The sequence below is a fragment of the Bactrocera neohumeralis genome, chromosome 3 (assembly GCF_024586455.1).
Source record: "Bactrocera neohumeralis isolate Rockhampton chromosome 3, APGP_CSIRO_Bneo_wtdbg2-racon-allhic-juicebox.fasta_v2, whole genome shotgun sequence".
In the NCBI taxonomy this organism is placed as follows: Eukaryota; Metazoa; Arthropoda; class Insecta; order Diptera; family Tephritidae; genus Bactrocera; species Bactrocera neohumeralis.
Window position 1 is genome coordinate 34,126,192 of NC_065920.1, and position 20,304 is coordinate 34,146,495.

The window sequence follows — 20,304 nt, forward strand, 5'->3', positions numbered from 1 at the left end:
ACAATTAATAATCAACAGAAAACAGCAGGAAATGAGCAAGTATTGCTTACAGCAACATGCAGTTAGTACAAAAGCAAAAAAAGCGGCAGCTATGAAATCATTGACAAACGATATAAAGTGAAGCGTGCTTGAGGACAGATAATCTATGCCGGTCTTGTGGCGTCTGTAGGTAGGTCCACGATGTCAGACAAATGAGCGTTGGAAATACGACAAATTACCGTAAACCCACAAATACTTAGCAATCCAGCGCGGTAGGCAAACAGGCGATGAGCAGAGGCGGAGATTTGGAGTGAAGAAAGCGTTTGCTTTCGGCTGCAATCGATTTCGAACGCTTATAGCCGGTAAAGCCCGGCTGTAAGTTTATTGTTTGTTTATTGAAAAATAATTGCGCATCATGGTAGCGACATCCGACATCCGCAACAACAACAACCGTATAAAATGAATGTATGGAATTTCTTCAGGCGACTGGAGCGACGGACATTGAACCAACAGCAGCGGGGCCGATGAATCCCAGCGATAACCCGCAGGTAACCTCTTGTGCGCCACTCAAAGGGACCAAGTCGAGCGCACAAGCACAACGCTCCATGCATATTTGGCTTATCTTTTGGAGTTTAACATCGTTCATCGGTTTCTTTTTTTTTTGGTTTTGGTCTGCTCATTTTTCATTGAATTTTGCGTTTTGGCTTCTGATACACTAAACAGATAGCTCTATAGAAATGTGTGTGTATATAGGCTGACGTGTTGCTGTTGTTACTGTCATCAACAGCATCATTGTTGTTGTTATTACATTACTTATCTGTTGCTGTTCTTTTGGCAGCCTTTTGCTGCTGGCTCTTCGCTGCTGTTGTTTTCCGTTTATGGACAAATGGTTTTAGCATATCGTCTAAATCAATCTGTTAACAATACTTATGGGGATTTTGCTCAATTTTCACACTTCCAACTCCGAATAGATGAGCTGAAAGTACAACAAATAACAACTTTACTTAACCACGAATCCTGCATAACAATGCGGCAGCAACAAGCAGCTGCATAGCACAAACCAATGTTGATTGCTGGTTGTTGGGCAAATGCGTGTCCAAACGCCGGAATCAACGCCCACTGCTGTGCGGTTGTAGTGAAATTTCGGTATGCTTGCGAGCTTTTAGCTACTCATTGCTCATGCCTTTGATCCCGCTCGGCGGCCTTTGCCGTGGCCTTTGTAGCTTATCTGTGAGGTTATAAATTTTATTGAACTTCAAAGTGTAAACCAAAAAGCATTGCTGAAAGCTGAAACTCTTGTCTAGTGGGTTTTGCGCCTTTTATGGGATTTCATTAAACATATCCGCATAGAATTTGATCGCAATGGTTGAATGGATAATCAATTTTCAATAAAGCCGACAGACAATGAAATATTTGAGTTAAACTGGTAAGCTCATAGACGTTGCGGTTGTAGCAATGAAACCATGAGGTTTTGTGAAAAATCAAAGATATGTTAGTAATATTAAAATTGGCCTCCAAAAAATGTGTGGAGAGATGAAGGAGTCATGCAGAGCTAATTATGAATAGAATACTTCAATTTATGCTACTGGAATTCATTTCAACCCGATGTACTTCAAAAGGGTTTGTGTGACTATAAGAGGAATATAACACGGAGTTTCGGTATGAAGATCACAACATTTTTATACTTCGCTTTCTTCCACCAACAAATAGTGATCTGTTATCTCCTGAGAACTTTTAGGCATTTCGAAATTATCACAAGCGCCTTTCGCTCTACTATAAAATGCATTTTCGGCGTAGTCTCACCTTTCTACAATCACTCTCTACACAACGAAATAATTATCGTCGTTTTGGAACACCTTGGGTAAGTTCATTTTATTATGTGTTTTGAATCACTCAAAAATAGAGACACTGCTAAGAATAATTGTTTACCTACATTGGTATTCCCCGAGGCAACAATGACATTAGAGGAATATAAGACAATCCGTATTTCTAAGCAACCCACCATTGTATAATGCTAGTTAGATGTCCAAAGGCTTCATATCGTTCCCATAATAAAAAAAGTTAGATGTGTTGGGTTGGGTAAAAGTATATGGCCGTAGTACAAACTTTTCCTAAAAATTTCGAAGTTCAACCGATTCTAAGCAAGATTTATAAGGAGGGAAATTTTAAATTTGAAAGCCATTTAGAATTAGTTTTTTTTTTTTTAACTTTCACACCTTTGAGTAATTGTGTTTTTATTTGCTGTTTAATGGCACTATTAATATTATAATTAATAAATTTCCATATAAAAAAGTTAGCCTTCAATTACCAAGAAATCTGTAGAGAAATCTGTGTAGAACTATAGAATTCTACAGTTTTCACGCAATAAATGATTCTGTCTAAACATTACACTAATTTCCAATTAAACTAGTTTATGTACCAACTAAAAAGTTTTGCAGTTGCCCTGTGTGACACCAAAAAAGCTCGTATTTCAACTCACTCAGTTCACAATATTTAAATACAAATGTGCAATAAAAAGAGGAAAACTAAGTTTGACTGCGTCCAGCTAATAATTACAGTCACAAATCAACCTTTATTATCTGGCCAAAGTTAGTGCCACCCCATATTTACAATGGTGTGTTTAACATTTCGCACCGAACGCAATAGTAATCAGAAAAACTAATGCACGCTCAGGTAACATATATTATACGTGCACGGATAAGTATTGAGTTACCGCTACACTTTGCTGTTACCTTTTAAATGTAATTGAAGCTAAACAAGTGTGAGTGAACGCACTATAACGGTGGAGCAGCGCGTGGGTGGTGAAAGTGCAAAGTTTCATTTGGCAAAGCGTCCTTCGACAAAGTGAAAGTTGTATGCAACCGAAGAAAATTAATTAACAAACAAATGTGAGAAGCGTCGAAAAAGGAAGCCAAACCAGCAAAAATGGGGAGGAAAATAAATTACAAAAGCGTGAGCTGCATACCCATATTACCTTCATTACAGTCAAGTTGCAGGCGTGTAACGACAGCCGGTGTAGGTGGGTAAGGTGTTAGAGAAAAGCACAGAAGACACGAAAGTAACGCACTGTGACTGAATGTGACTTTAAGAAGAGTCGGAAGGTTCAACAAACCGAATGCAGATACCGGTATTGTATTTCACAAAATATTGCACTATCAATTGATTATTTGGGTTAATCAAAATTGAAAAGTAATGATTACTATAGCTGCTCGAACATTGGAAAACCCATGCTTTGTCTTTAAAAAACTAATTTGTCAAAACCCGATGGAACGAGCTACCTGGGTGCAAAACTACAAAAGTCATGTTCAAAATGGTAGATAGGAAGTACACAAAATTCCTATTGGCACTCGATAGAAGAGACTGAAGGAACAAGATGGTGGCCGCACATGCCCGCAGAATGGGGCTGACAGGTCGAGAAGACTACAGGTAATGTCTAGAGTTGGGCTCCAGGGAAACAATAGAGCAACTCTTATGCACTTGTCCCGCATTGGCAAAACTACGCTGGGTCTTGGGTCCTCACGGTATGATACACCGGAGGAGGTATCGATAGTGAGGCCTCCGATTTTATTAAAATTCGCGTCAAGCGTAGACATCCTAAATAATGACTACTCCTCTTAGACCTAGCAACTAAACTCCATCTAATAGCGCAAAGAACCAAACTGGTCTATGCGTGGCTTATTGGCCTACCAGAGTGGATTCCATCCAAGAAAATAATGTTGCATCATGGACTATCTTGAGACGGTGTTTACCATCAACAACGTTCTATGCCTTTTTAAATATACTCTCTTCGTTGTTGAAATCAGATGCTTCAGCATCGTTTTCCAACTTCAAAATTCGTTGCCTTAGTCTCCAATTAGGCCATGTACCAAACCGTAACGGTATCTTCCAGCAATTGAAAAGATTTGTGGAAGTTTATCATTTCTTAAACGTAAAAATTCAAGCTCCTGAAGTGTTAGAGTTTTTACAATGAAGCGATTATTTTAGAGCTCATATTATTGATATTTCAGGTTTATTAAATATTTCTTCTAATACTATTTCTACCTCTTGCCTAAATAAAGAAATATAAAATACAAAAGAAGACATGAACTTTCCTTTCTAAAGTATAATTTCTGTATTGACTGAAATAAATAACAACACAAATAAATGCATAATTACGAAATAATAACATATTTTATAAAATACTTATTATGTATGCAGCGGTTTTTTTAATACGTTTATTCCTGAATGTATAACTGTATTCATATTTATAAGTTGTCAAATTTTTACTTAGCTCGGGAGCTGGATAAAATTCTCACATTCGGAATCACCACGAAAGATATCAAAGTTTCACAATTATCTGTCAAAATTTTCATTTCTCTACCGCCCAGCCCTATTCATTGAGTCAGTCAAATTTGAGCTCATGATAAAGCAAGTAATCGGTACGTTCTAGAGGAAACTGGAGAAATGAATACCTTCTCCAAATATATACTGTAAACTAACCTCGGACTGTTGCCTCATAACTTCCGAAGAAGTTGACATCTTAATGTTCGCAATAACTGACCGCTATAAAATGCTTAATTAACCTTCATATCAGAGTTATTTCAACACAGCATCTAATATATCCACTTAATTCCTCGTAACAAAAGGTATGTACACTTTAAAGCAGTTAACAGAGTACTAAAAGAGCAGTTTATGAACACTTACCACTGAAATATCACACACACATCCAGCAGATGCGGCAAAGCGCCAACCAGTGGGAGTAAACTTGCAACTTGTGAAGAGTTATAAAGTGTAAGCCAAACACACAGTTATACAAAATACAGAAAAAGGATGCACAAAGCAATCAGCCGTGCTATGCCAAGTGTCCGCACACAAAGCAATACGAAAATTAAGTATGATGAAAGATAGTCTCGTATAATTTCCGTAGGGTCCAATTACAGTTGAACTTTTATGAGGTGGAATGCACTTACACCTTAGCTACGGCATGCGAAATACAATGAATTCTCTTCGAAGTAACTAAAGGAGTGCATACCAATACAATATATACCGTACAATAAGATAGATGAAACACCACTGTGGCAAGCGTGCGAAGTGCGGCAAAATGAGGTGACCGGTGCAACACTCCCACGTGATTGAAGTTTCAAATTTATTTAAAGCAAATTTGTACTGTTGTAATGAAAGCAGCAGCAGCGCAGAGATCAGTAGATCAGATGAAGGGGCGGACAGGGAGTGTGGGAATGCTAATGAATGCTGATATTATTTACGCAAGTCGAAATACTCGTGAAAAGTTGCATACCAAACTGACATTTGAACTCGGAGCTCGCACTAGAAGTCAGAAGGCATGCAGAAGCCACTTGCTGGACGCCAGACAAAATGGATATCGATTACACAAGGCATTTGCCACGCCATGACAGGCAATATGCAAGAGTTTAATAAATGTAAATATGCAGGAGCAGATGGAGTAAGTATAGGGTAGCTATAAATTAGTAAATATGAACGCGTATTGTTTCCGAAATTTCCGTTTTAATGGAAAAGTTTCGAACGACTGCTTAAATTCGATTATACGCGCCCAATTGCTGCAGCTACACGGTAAGCTAAGGGTTTAACGGATAGTGGGTAAGGAAAATAAAATAAATCACTTTTGCAGACTTGAGTTTCCCGTACGCTACCTTGAAAGTGTGCGATTATGCTCGCAGTTGAAATTGGCGCTAACAAAAAAGAAAGCGCAAATCATGCTGCCGAAACGGGCTTATATTGTTGCAGTAGCATGAAACTTTGCGCATTTCGCTTTTGAGTAATTTTAACTTTTTTCTTGCCTGTTGTTCAACAAACAGATGAAAATATCATCAGTAACAACAGCAACAGAGGCAGAGATAGCAATGAGCAAAGTAAGTAGAGTGTGTGTGCACACATAAAATAGAGGAAAAATTGCGCATAAATTTCACACACAGACTCACATGTGTACAAAAAAAAATTAAAACAACAAAAAATGGAATAAGGAAACTCAACCACTTTTCTTATCAAACGCGCCAACAAAATTATACCCAAAGGATAAACAAAGCGACACAATAAGCAAGGCATTCGACATGGCAGTGGGCGTTAGAAGGGCGACAAAAAGGACAGGCAAATGCAGAGCACTAAATATATACGGCACATAGCGCCAACACATAGATAAAAGGCATATCTAGTTATCTGCGGGGGCGTGCAGATACTGCAGGTGAGCGCCGCTGCTGCTCAACGCGCTGTCGCGGAGGGTGAAAATCCATTTGCGGCCGATGTTGTGAGCAAAGTGAAAAACAACAAAAACCAAAATCATAAGCAGAAACAGCTATATATTACACAACAAACAGAAACATAACAACAAAAGTCATTCACATCTTGCGCACATACACATATATGCATGTACATATAAATGTATGTGTGAATGTTTGTCTTTATTTGTTAACCGTAGGTGAGCCATTAAGTGTACGCTTTCCTCTTAATAAGTGCGCAACAACAAAAAATTACTTCTAACAATGTCTACGGCTACGCCTTGGCTTAAATTTAACTTTTCATTTGCGTGTCCGTAGTAAGGTTGGGAACGGAGAGAATTTTCGTGTATAAGCACACACATACATAGAGAGGTGCGTACCTGATTTGTCACTCCCACCTAGCCACGCAGTTTCCATGGTTATTCAGCATATCTTTCGATATTAAAATTTAACGTCTAATTAGCGGCTAAATTTATGCTGCTAATTTTTTAAAGCAAACAAGTGGGAGTTATAACATTCAAAATATTAAATTACCCATTGCACTTGAGTTAGTGTCTCGTTAAGAAGTTTCATTTACACGGAATTTGACTTGAATGAAAATGGACTGCTCTTCATACATAACTTCTTCACTTCCGTTTTGTTTGAAAATGGAGGCTTTTCTTGTGAAATTACTTTTAAAATTAATATGTTTCTTTTTGGCGGATTTGTAACCATAAAAGTTGGATTAAATGGTTAACCAGAAATGGTAATGATCTCACTTTGTTTAGCGATGAGATTTTGCTCCACGAAGCACTTTTTTGGCGTTTTAAAAGCATATTTGTTAAAAACATTTTGTGAAAGATGCTTTCAGCTGTTTACAAAAGCTATTTTAGAGCTTTTTATGAAAGTCACGTTGGATCTTTGCGAGAAAAAGACATTCGAGTTTTTTGTGAAAGCTACTTTGGAGCTTTTAAGCAAGCTACTACAGTTTTTAGCGTAAGCTAATTTGTAGCATTTCAAAGAAGTTATTTTATGAATGGTAGGTCCTGGTGATAAACGGAATATTAAACAAGAATATTCCAAAGGTTTGTATCTGCATATATCCTTATTTACGTTTTTATTTAAAGAAGTAAAATAAAAACTACATCACCAGAAACGCTTTATGCATATAGTTGTTGTTAAGTGTGCTTAATATGCAGGAATATTAATTTGTTTTGAGTTTAATATTAGTTTTTGAAATATATAGTAAACTCTTAAAGGGTATAATATGTAGTTTATGCAGAAGAAATTTTGTAATCTTCTAATATTCTGATGTCACGGCAAAAAAGAGGCAAAAATGCCGTTCTGGGTTTTTTTCCTGCCACCAAGTTCTATATGGACAAAGCTGATCTATATAAACTACGTTCGCAAACCAAAGCGATAAAAATGTTGTTCCTAGATTAACGCAACTCTTTCCTATATTCAACTGTAGTTTGATCTCCATATGTCAATTAGTGTGTGATTGGCAGCTGTTTGTATACGACCCGAAACTCCACAATGATTTCAATAGTTTCTCAAAGCAGGTCTGTCAAAATCATCATCCAAAATTCAAAGATTTTCTGTCCACAAACCCACTCGTCTTCGACGAATTGCTTCACGTAAGTGTCTAAAACGGCCAAGAAATATTCTTTTTTCACGGTTTGATTCAACTTAGATCTTAAGTTAGTATCTACATCTTAACTTCTTGGTCCTCATATTTTTGTTTCTCTTGGCAGTTTGTCTTTCTAAAATCGTATGTCTCTAACAATGCTATACTTGAAATTCAATATAGAATCACCCCTGCGAACAATGGCTGCGGTATATGTTTATTTCCAATATACGGTAAATTGAAGAAACGTTGACCACATGATGAAGAAAATGTTGATATATTCGCATGAAACATTCTGAACACGATTTAGGCAAAATGCGTATATCAGCTGATGTTAGAGTACAGGGAAGATGAGCTTTAATGTTCAAAAACTCAGGCAGAATTTTTAGCGTCGTTTGATTTTATAGTTTTCTGGCAATAACCACGGCAATTTTATTAAAAGAGGTAAAAATTTTAATTACTAAATTTCAAAAAAATTTTATAATATTCTCATCGTAAATGTACGTCGAAAATTGTGATACGACCAAATCGGTCTAGAACTCTATCTAAACTCTATATCCAGAGCAGTGACTACGGATTTTATGTTAGAATCTTTCACTTACACCCATAATATTAAATTTAACCTCTTTGGTTGAGCTTGTTTCAAATATTTCTCGTTTGAATAAATGAGTTAGATTCTTGGACATAATGCAAAATGCAGTAATGAAACGACGTAAGTACATCACGAACAGTATAATTTAAAAATATACTAAATAGGTATGATTGTTATCTATTTACGGCTTCGTGAAATAATCATTCTTGAATTCTTACGCAACATTTTTATAGGCTCGCAACATGTAGCTGTAGTATAATTGTGTATAATCGAGTTACATATGTACAGTTATCCACAAAAAAATAGGAGTGACCACATGGGAAAAACGAATTGTTAATTTTCATTAACAAAAATGTTTTTTTTTTCAAAATTTTTGCATAATGTAATTTGCTAAAGATCTATTAATATTTCCATATTTCATCTATTTCAATTAAAAATAAACAAAATTTTATATTGCAGTATTTTTCAAGTAAACTAAAAAACTAGTTCCACAAAAAAATAGAAGTATTTTATGTAATACGAGACCGTTCTATAATTTTAATAATAGGTTGTCAAAAAAGTCTTACGGTATTTTCGCAAGATAGCGCTGAAAGCGTGTAGTTCTAGTTTTATTCGTGCTATACCTTTTTGGAAAGCTCATTTCACGCGCTAACATGTGTTTGATTGATTGTCGTTTCTTTTAAGTCTGAGTTATAGCGTCGCAAACATGGAGCAAAATAAAGAGAAAATACGGCATATTTTACAGTACTACTACGATAAAGGCAAAAATGCATCTCAAGCCGCCAATAAAATTTGTGCAGTTTATGGACCCGATACAGTTTCCATTTCCACCGCACAACGATGGTTTCAACGTTTTCGTTCTGGTGTAGAGGTGGTCGAAGATGACACTCCGGAAGGCCTGTCGTCGAAAATTGCGATAAAATCGCTGAATTGGTCGAAAGAGACCGGCGTAGTAGCAGCCGTAGCATCGGCCAAGAGCTGGGCATGAGTCAATAAAAAACTAGTTCCACAAAAAAATAGAAGTATTTTATGTAATACGAGACCGTTCTATACGTTTAAGAATAGGTTCTCAAAAAAGACTTACGGTATTTTCGCAAGATAGCGCTGAAAGCGTGTAGTTCTAGTTTTATTCGTGCTATACCTTTTTGGAAAGCTCATTTCACGCGCTAACATGTGTTTGATTGATTGTCGTTTCTTTTAAGTCTGAGTTATAGCGTCGCAAACATGGAGCAAAATAAAGAGAAAATAATATTTTACAGTACTACTACGATATAGGCAAAAATGCATCTCAAGCCGCCAATAAAATTTGTGCAGTTTTTGGACCCGATACAGTTTCCATTTCCACCGCACAACGATGGTTTCAACGTTTTCGTTCTGGTGTAGAGGTGGTCGAAGATGACACTCCGGAAGGCCTGTCGTCGAAAATTGCGATAAAATCGCTGAATTGGTCGAAAGAGACCGGCGTTAGCAGCCGTAGCATCGGTCAAGAGCTGGGCATGAGTCATCAAAAATTCATTTCGATTTCAATAAATAAAAAAAAATTAATAAAAATACCGCAAGACTTTTTTGACAACCCATTATATAATGCTTCCAAAGTTTCACAAAATATTACAATAATTAATATTTCGATGAATAACCTCTATTTTTTAACACAGCATCACATCTCCGAGGCATGGAGTCCATGAGATCCTGGCAACGTTTTATTGGTATTCCTTTCCAAGCCTCTTTCACTACTTGCCATAAATATCTCGAATTGGTTAGTTTCTTTTCAGCTACTTTCTTCTTTATATCTGTCCACAGGTTTTCAAAGGAGTTGAGGTCAGGAGACTGAGCAGGTCACCACATAACCTCAACTTCGTTGGCTCTAAACCATTTTTTTGCTCACTTGCTAGTATGTTTAGGGTCATTATCCAGTTGATATACCCATATCAATGACGTATTCCAAGAGGATTGTGTCAACTATACCTCATATTATATTTTGACATATGCCCTTTGGTCCATGATGCCTTCAATTGAGTGAATTGGACCAACACCACAATGTGAAAAACGACCGCGTACCATGATTTGGCGTCGTTATGTATAACGGTTTTTGTGGTAATCCGGGGATTATAGGGGGACGTCGAATAAAGTTCCTAGAGCCTGTACTAGCAAACAGCTAAACTTTGGATTCGTCTGACCACAATATGTTTCGCCATTTGGACGTGGGTCAGGAGCCATGTTCTTTTGCAAATGGTATGCGGGCTCCCTTGTGGACTTCAGGCAAATAATTTGTTCTGCTCCATATTCCTACGAACAGTTTCAGTATTAACTGACAAATTTAATTCGTCATGGATGCTCCTGGCTGAAGCAAGGGGATTAATTTTGCAGTAGCGTACTATATTGCGATCGTCTGCAGTGGATTTTTTGCGCTTTCGTCTACGAGTTTCATTTTTATTTCTATAATTTATGGCATTTGCTATCATTTGAGGAGAGCATTTTACGATTTCTTGGATCCCTTTATAAATTTTTCCTAGTTTTCTCAATTTGTTATAGTTTTCCGTTTTTCCTCTGTACAGTGATTTCCTCTACCCACTGGAGAAAACCCCAATGATTAAATAAAATAATAACTAATTTAAATTGCTGCTAGAATATGGAGCTATACTTACTATTCTAATTTTGGGAATATTTTTTATGTTATGGACTATTTTGAGAACGAAAGATCTAACACTCCTATTATTTTGTGGAAAGCAATAACAAGTGTCTCCGAGAACTAAGCCCTTCCTTATTTATTATTAATAGCTGCAACTACATCCACGCATTAATTATTTAGATTATTTCAATTGAATCAATACTTCAGGAATTGTCAGTTTTAAGTGTGCATCCACACCGTTCGCGCAGCTCGTGGAAAAATGTTTCGCTCTGTTATCATAATTTGGCTGCATTATATATTAATTTTTCCAATCAGATTTTGTTTTAGTCAGTGTAATAAGACAAGCAAAGTATGCGAATGCAATTGCAAATGTGTTGTGCAAATTGAAGCTGTTAATGATGACATTGTGGAAAATGTGAAGAGTGAAAATAAAATCGGCATTAAAAATTCCGAAATCGAAAAGCAGTTTCTCCCTAATCGGTAAACGTATTTTCTCTTAACAATGTTAATTTTGCTATAAGCTCTTTACTTGTATTATGGTGTTGATACTCTTCATTTATCAAGTTGCTATCGATATATTTGGAATAGTACTCGTACTTAGTAACGTTTTTTCAGCATATTCAAAAAATTAATATTACAGACCTGGAGATATTTTGTGAAGAGGACGTGGATTTTGGGGCTCAGTCGATTTTTATAGAGATTGGCATGGCTATAAGGAGGGATTTGGTGACTTAACGGGAAACTATTGGATTGGTTTGAAAAATCTACACGCACTCACTAGCAGCTGTCAGCAAGAGTTGTATATTCAAATGAGAAGTCATAATGGTTCAGACTACTATGCAAGATATTCACAATTTCTTATTGCTGCTGAGTCAGAGGACTATGCTTTAAAAATATTGGATGATTACAGTGGCACCGCTGGTGATTCCTTAACTATGCATTTAGGAAAGAAGTTTTCAACGTATGATCGAGATAATGATGATGCTGATGATCAAGGAAATTGTGCGTTGCACTTTAAGGGAGCTTGGTGGTTTGGAAATTGCTATGATAGGTAAACAAATCTTGATTATTGGCATTTCTGGTGATACATCTTTTATTTTTTAGTCACTTAAATGGGGTCTACGGGTCTGCTAGAGATGGTGTGAATTCGAATAGTATAAAGTTTGAGGAATCTTTATTATTTGCACAAATGATGATACGACCAAATCATAACTGCCTTAGACGGCGGCTGATGTTGAGCAATTTGAATAGATATGTCTAAAATGATCATTAATTTTGACTAATTATATTATTATATTATGTTTATATAAATATTGTAACTAATAATATTCTTATTCACTGAGTCATGGAAATTAAAATTCAAATATATACTTATATTCAAATGCATCACTAACCATACTAAACTTCGCAACACGATGAAGAGAGTTTAATAGTTTTTATACTTTGCAGTATATTGTGTTAAAATTTATCCAAATACGTAGTCGAAAAAAATCAGGATCGTGGAACGAGTTGTTCGTCGTTCCGGCAGTGTTTGCAAGTCATGTCCATAGTTAAGATTAAGAGATCTGCATAACACTTAATGCAGGTGACAACGCTCAGTTATAGGTAATATAGCATAGCTCAGAAATTGCTCGACTAATCTAAAAACCGAAGTTGGTATTTAGGATAACCCTGATTTTCTTATGTTCATCGCACTACAAACATGACTACTTTAAGCCTAACACAATAATAAATTGCATCAGATTCTTTGAATTATGCTATATATGTATATACTAAATAACAATCACATTATTGTTATATAACCTTGAACAAACAGTGCCATTAAGAGAAAGCGCTGGGGTCAGCTCATATAATATTCATATTATGTATACCTCATGGCAGGCTTTATGTCCTGCCTCTAATAAAATTATTTCTGGATATCTAGTTGATTTTTTATCATATATACAATGAATTCAATTTAGTAAGGTTGGTTAAGTTTACATGGCGAACATTTTTGTTAGCATAATGTCGTTTGTCGTAGAAAATTTGGTCGATTTTTAAATGAACATCTCGGATTTAAGCAAGTTTTAACAATGGAATATTACTTTGTTGCTGTTATATTAAAATACTAAATAGCTTTTAATTCATAATTTCGTTTGGTTTTTTTTTGTAAACTATTAGTTTTTTTGTTGATTTTTTGTTAGTTTTTTTTTTTTTTTTGCTTTCTATAACAATTATTGTGGGTCTAACATTATGAGTTCTAATAAAGTTTACAAATATTTTCCAAAACCATTGTACTACTCTTAATCTGCCTCTTGAACTGCGAGCTTCACCATTTCTATAGACATTTTTCCCAACGCATTCACATTCATATGTGCTTTAAGCTTACAGGTGCACACGCTGTCGCCGCAGCAGAAATGCATGGAATGAAAAAAGCATGAAATGAGTACACGCCGTGTTTTGCTTCCTACGTCTTTCCCCATTTTTGTGTGTGTGTTTTCACTTAGAATTACAATTGTAGTTCTGTGCGCTATCTCATGCAATACACTTACAATACAAGAAAAATAAATTGCATTTTCTGCACCGGCGGCTTTTTGCCTATAAACACAATAACGGAGAGTGCACCAAAGCACACAAACACATACATACATAAGTACATTGAGTTGTGGACACACACACGGCGTAAAACAAGAAAACGCCTGCAAACATGGATGCTTTTTGTCGAGATCTGCCTGACACGAAGATGAATGGAACATTTTTAATGTGTCCAACTACGTGTGTTTGGGTGTGTATGCTAGGAATGTACATAAATATATGATTCGATATGAATATTAAAAAAACAAGTAAGGAAGGGCTAAGTTCGGGTGTCACCGAACATTTTATACTCTCCCACGATAAAGTGATAATCGAGATTTCATTATCAGTCATTTACATAGTTTTCAAATACCGTATTTGTGTAAAGTTTTATTCCGCTATCATCATTGGTTCCTAATGTATATGTTATACAGAGAAGGCATCAGATGGAATTCAAAATAGCGTTATATTGGAAGAAGGCGTGGTTGTGAACCGATTTCACCCATATTTCGTACATGTCTTCAGGGTGTTAAGAAAATATTACATACCGAATTTCATTGAAATCGGTTGAGTAGTTCCCGAGATATGGTTTTTGGTCCATAAGTGGGCGACGCCATGCCCATTTTCAATTTAAAAAAAAAAGCCTGGGTGCAGCTTCCTTCTGCCATTTCTTTCGTAAAATTTAATGTTTCTGACGTTTTTTGTTAGTCGGTTAACGCATTTTTAGTGATTTTCAACATAACCTTTGTATGGGAGGTGGGCGAGGTTATTATCCGATTTCTTCCATTTTTGAACTGTATATGGAAATGCTTGAAGAAAACGACTGTGTAGAGTTTGGTTGACATAGCTATAGTAGTTTCCGAGATATGTACAAAAAACTTAGTAGGGGGCGGGGCCACGCCCACTTTTCCAAAAAAATTGCGTCCAAACATGCCCCTCCCTAATGCGATCCTTTGTGCCAAATTTCACTTTAATATCTTTATTTATGGCTTAGTTATGACACTTTATAGGTTTTCGGTTTCCGCCATTTTGTGGGCGTGGCAGTTGGCCGATTTTGCCCATCTTCGAACTTAACCTTCTTATGGAGCCAAGGAATTCGTGTACCAAGTTTCATCATGATATCTCAATTTTTACTCAAGTTACAGCTTACACGGACGGACGGACGGACAGACAGACATCCGGATTTCAACTCTACTCGTCACCCTGATCACTTTGGTATATATAACCCTATATCTGACTCTTTTAGTTTTAGGACTTACAAACAACCGTTATGTGAACAAAACTATAATACTCTCCTTAGCAACTTTGTTGCGAGAATATAAAAATTGCATTTGAGATGAGCCACCTTATGTCTAAAAATTGCGCAAATCGAACCAAGGCTGTTCAAACCCCTAGGTACTAAATATGTGAACTCGGTGCTTATAGTTGACTTTTTACCAAAAATATCGGTCACTCTGTGAGATATGTAATTAAAATTCAGGGAAAATCCTTCCTGATAGTAGTATGTCTGTTTGTCAAAAATAGGTTGAATCGAGTCAATACTTCCTTGAGACCCCATATAACTAAAATAATAACATTGATTACATAATAGCTACCGAAGACTATGCAACAGTACTTTTCCAATGCAAATAATTTTCATAAACAACCTTTACAGCCAACAGATAGAAAAGGTGCATTCCAAAAGTTGTCATTATGGATTTTGGTCCAAGTGGCAACCTTAGTTATGTGAATATAATTGGTAAAGTCACTTGTTTTGCATATTCTAGATTGTGGTACACTAAGTTCAAGCACCGTTAAATTCAACCGAAGATAAAGCTTAATTTTGACTAAAGTAATGGGTTCATAAACTAGTTTACATTACCAAGTATATACATACATAAACTAAAGTAAACATATTTCAAGGCAAAATAATTCAACAAGGTGTAATTAAATCGAGGGAAAGTGGAAAAAGAAAGAATATAGAATTAGAAAAAAGGAGTGGAGAGAGAAAGAAACGAAAGTGCATTATCCGAAAATTGAAATGCGGTACCGTAATGAATGAATAAGCAGCAATATCTATTGAGTATCTAGAAGATTTATTAAATATTCAAAAGAGCGGTAAAGTATGTTCATATTATTGTGTACCTATTGATTATAATTAAGGCATCTTCCTTATAATATATAATACAAGCATATATTAAGGAAGGAATTAGTCGTTAACAGAGTCCATTGGGCTTGGTCAATTATAACTAAAATTTACTATATCTGCAATAAAATCCGCCAGAATGTAGACCATATATCAGAGAAACGGGCTGGCAATCAAATATTTAATAACAAGCTGAAGGCGGTAAATGAAATATCATAAAAGTCCAGCAACTAAGGACATATCTTGTAGATATTCATAAGCTACATTTGTAGCTTAAGTAAATATAATTTCGACAAAGCACATCGTGATTATTCAATTTCGAACTTATAAATACATATGCCTCTCATTTCCTATAAAAATCAAAATTTTGGTAAATGAATTATAATTATTTATGTACACAAATCAGTGGTAATCAAATGTCAAATAAAACAAGAAAAAACGTTAACTTCGGTAGCACCGAAGCTAATATACCCTTCACAGATGCATTTCTTTTAATAACTATGTGTTCAGTTTGTATGGAAGCTATAGAAATCCGATCTGAAAATTTTTTTCGGAGATTCTATTATTACCTTAAGCAGTAATCCATGTCAAATTTCGTGAAGACACCACGTCAAATGCGAAAGATTTCAAGCCCTTGATTCCGATCGTTAGATCTATATGGCAACTATAGCTATAGTAAGCCGATCTGAACAATTTTTTCCGATGTTACATTATTTCTACGAACAATAACTTATACCAAATTTCGCGAAAATATATCGTGAAATGAGGAAGTCTCTCATACAAACTCCTGATTCCGATCGTTCAGTTTGTATGGCAGCTATATGTTATATTTAACCGATCTAAACAATTTCTTCGAAGATTACATTGTTTCTATGAGCAATAACTCATACCAAATTTCGTGACAGACAGACGGTCGGACAGACAGACGGACGGACAGACAGACAGACGGACATGGCTAAATCGACTCAGCTCAATGTACTGATCATTTATATATATATACTTTATAGAGTTTCCGACGCTTCCTTCTGGGTGTTACAATCTTCGTGACAAACTTAATATACCCTGTTCAGGGTATAATGAGAAACTTGTCTACAAATGTAGTTAGGTAAACGGTGTAAAATGAAAAATAATTATTTTATTTTATCCCAATTTAATATTTGTGGACACAAAGGCTAAAATATTTCATATTTTATATTTGTGTACAGATATATATATACAAACATGAAAGTAAATTGTAATATATAAAAGTATGTATGTAGATATGTTGAGTATTGACGGTGCATGTCGCAATATTTGCCTGTCAAACAAAGAGTGCGCACATAACAACATTGACATGCAACCATGAATTTGTGCATAAAGTTTGAACTTTATGCGTCTGCTAAGCATAAATAAACTGTCATTTTGTCTGGAAATTGCCTATGCAAAGCAGCACATGTCAGGCGCATTTACACATACAACATATGTGTAAGTACACTTACGACATGACAAAGCAATACCTAGGAAGTAGTAGCAACAGCGTTGCCACATCTAAATTAATTGTACGGTTAACGTTCTCCCAAAAACCACGTATGTTGCCATGAAACGAAATACTTTATAAGTCCAATAACTTTCATCAAAACCTATTTTTTCGAATTTTCAGTAGAATAAGAAGGGACATTTTAGAATTAATGGATATAAGCTCTAGTAAATAAAATTGAACCCATATTAAACAACGTCTAAAAAACGGATTTTTGTTGTATTATATAAGCTAATTAAATTAGATCCCTTTGAACTTTGAAGCTTTTGATCACTTTCTCTCCTTTCGTACAGGCTCGATAACGATCAGATGTTATACTATTTCCTTGTGTTTTCATTTGTATTTTTCTTAATGATTAAAATTCATTAGCTGATTAATTTTTTTATTAAACATCGCCAAATTTACAGTGTGGACAACAACCCACCGAGTTGCATTCGAGTTTCAACTCGATTTGTATTCGATTAAGAATTAATGTATTAAATCAGATGTTTCTTTTGTATAATAAATCGATCTAAATTTGGGCTTTAATCGAACAAACTTCAGTTAATTGATCAATAAACTATTGTACAAAAAGACTATAGACAAACTAGTGATATATGTATATGTAAGCCTGGAATATTCACTTGATAACATCAACTAATAATAAATAGTTAAATCGCACAATCTAAATAGTATATGACCAATTGTCGAGTCCATTTCTTGATAATTATCATTTCATTTGGATTTAACTCTATTCTTTTTTTTAAATATTAATTGAGAACTTGAATACATTTTGACAGCCAAGACAGGATATCCCTTCAGGAAATTTCGAAGCATTGTTATGTTTACAAATCTAATTTATACAGGATTTCTTCAAATAAATTCATCATTTTTTTCTAATTGATAATATAAGTGGGTGAGGGTGAACGGTATTTCATTCAATAAATATAAAAATTTTTTTCTAACTAACATGTAATTAAATATCCAGAAATTTATATGCTCTGTAATGTTGGGGACAGGTAATTGGGTTTTGGTTGCTAGTTGCAAAAAATAATCATAGTTATCGAATTATCTTAAACTAATACATTATCCTCAGCGGAAATGTAACTATTAAAATTAGTTTTTAAAATAAAGTTTTTAGAGTAACTAATACTAAAGTATAATATAAAATATTGTCAGCAAAAAAAACAAAATGTTCTAAAAAAATTAAACAACATCTATGGTTAAAACCAACCTATGTGGCAACGCTGTGTAGCAATTGCGTTGTAGGCGCAGAATATATCTAATGCTTCATACATACATTGTTTTTAATTAGTGAAATGTATCTGATGTGAAAGTTAAATGAAAACGTTGTGACACGATAAACAGATATGAGCAAACAAGTTAATTACAAAAGACAATGTCGATTGTGTAAAGAAAGGTAAACGCTCATACATTTACATACATAAATATATGCATGCACTTTCGAATATATTTTGTTGCACTGTGCACATTATTTACAACTTCATTGAATTTACCTAATCGCCATTGCAGGAATTTGGCTAATTTAAAGATCAATAAATATTTGTTTATTATTAAGTATACTATTTCTTAATTGACAATATAAACGTTAAAGAACTTTGTTCTTGTTCACAGTTTATAATTTGTTTACGAATTGCGATTGCGATAGCAGTTCGATTCTGTGAAATTGCGATTTTATAGTTCTACGATTTAATAGGTTACTTGTGTTCGCAATAGTAGAATAGCCAATTAGCAGAAAAATAGCTGCTTTTTTCAAGGTAAACTATATAAGTGTATGCGATTTTCCGTAAAAAGCGGTTTTAATTTTTAAGTGTAACGTTCTCATGATTTTTAATAATGTCAGTAAATTTGTCAAGGTTTTTTTTTTTGAAGTCTTGCAGATGTAATAAGTAGTGCACAGAATATATACTATACGAAATGTAATATTTGCAAATCAACAATTCCACACAAAACATCGTTAACAAATTTGAAGAAACATGTCCAATATATAATACAGTGGAATTACCAACCTAACTTTTTTTACTGCCGGTGGACGATGAAGAGGCCAAAATGCCAATATTCTTAAATGCAAATGTTAAAAATAAGAACCCCTACCGATAGTTAAAAAATGGATTTAGTCGGATGTTAACCGATTATTTCCCAAGGGTAAAAATAAATGCATATTTTATGGTTTTATTGTTTCTTACGTTTAAAAATACATAAAAAAAAAGAAAATTATTAAAAAAAAAAATATTGGTTAATTATTTTTCATTCCGTGAAATGTTGCACCTACGCAACGTTGGGATTACTGAACTTATATTATACAAGCAAGTCATAAAAATACATTTAAAATATTTCACTTACGCTAATACTATAGCGATTAGCGTGAGTGAAATATTTTAAAACAATCAGCATGAAGATGTATTTGACATTTTTTACACATATAAATTGTTGTACTTTTACACTGTCTGCATCTTCTTCGACGTTTATTTTCGTGCTCTTCTATGACATGACCAATATTATCGAAGCGAATATTGGAAGGTAATGCGTTTTTGGATGGTCTTCCTAAATTTCTAATTGAATTACCCAAAAAGTGAGAATTATCTGTAAGTTGGGCTTCTTCGGTTTTCATCAAACTAACAGCAACGTAAGATTTAAATTCTAATTGAGTCATAGATCGCTCATTTGCCAGATTGTAAATCTTCCACGAGTTTACTAAAACACTATCTATCAAATTGATGAACAGTGGCCACCACCACTTTTTCCCTCTTACTCGAATCCTATAATTGGCAATTCCATTATCATGCAGATCGACGCCTCCCATATTTTTATTATAATCTGCTATAACCTGGGGCTGTGGCACATTCACCATTTTTTTATTTTTCTATCGTAACGTTTTGCTGTAACCAATGGTTCGATTTTTGCGTTGTTAGTAGCCACATTCACCACAGAATTGTCATTCCATCGAACTAATAATACTTCATGTTTTTGGTCAAAGCTGAAATCAAATGATCCTCTCTCTTTTTTCTGAAGAGTTTTCGTATTTATCATGGTTTTATTCATTGTTCTATTTTCTCGAATAGTACCAGTGGCAA

General features: G+C 34.9%; 1 protein-coding gene and 1 pseudogene across 6 annotated transcripts in view; one reads left to right on the forward strand and one right to left on the reverse strand.

Annotated features, from left to right (window-relative positions):
- The window catches only part of LOC126753249 (transcriptional regulator ovo), a 129,585-nt gene that overhangs the window by 22,346 nt on the left and 86,935 nt on the right, over positions 1-20,304 (reverse strand). The window lies entirely within an intron of this gene.
- LOC126753256 (fibrinogen C domain-containing protein 1-like) lies at positions 11,276-12,422 on the forward strand (annotated as a pseudogene).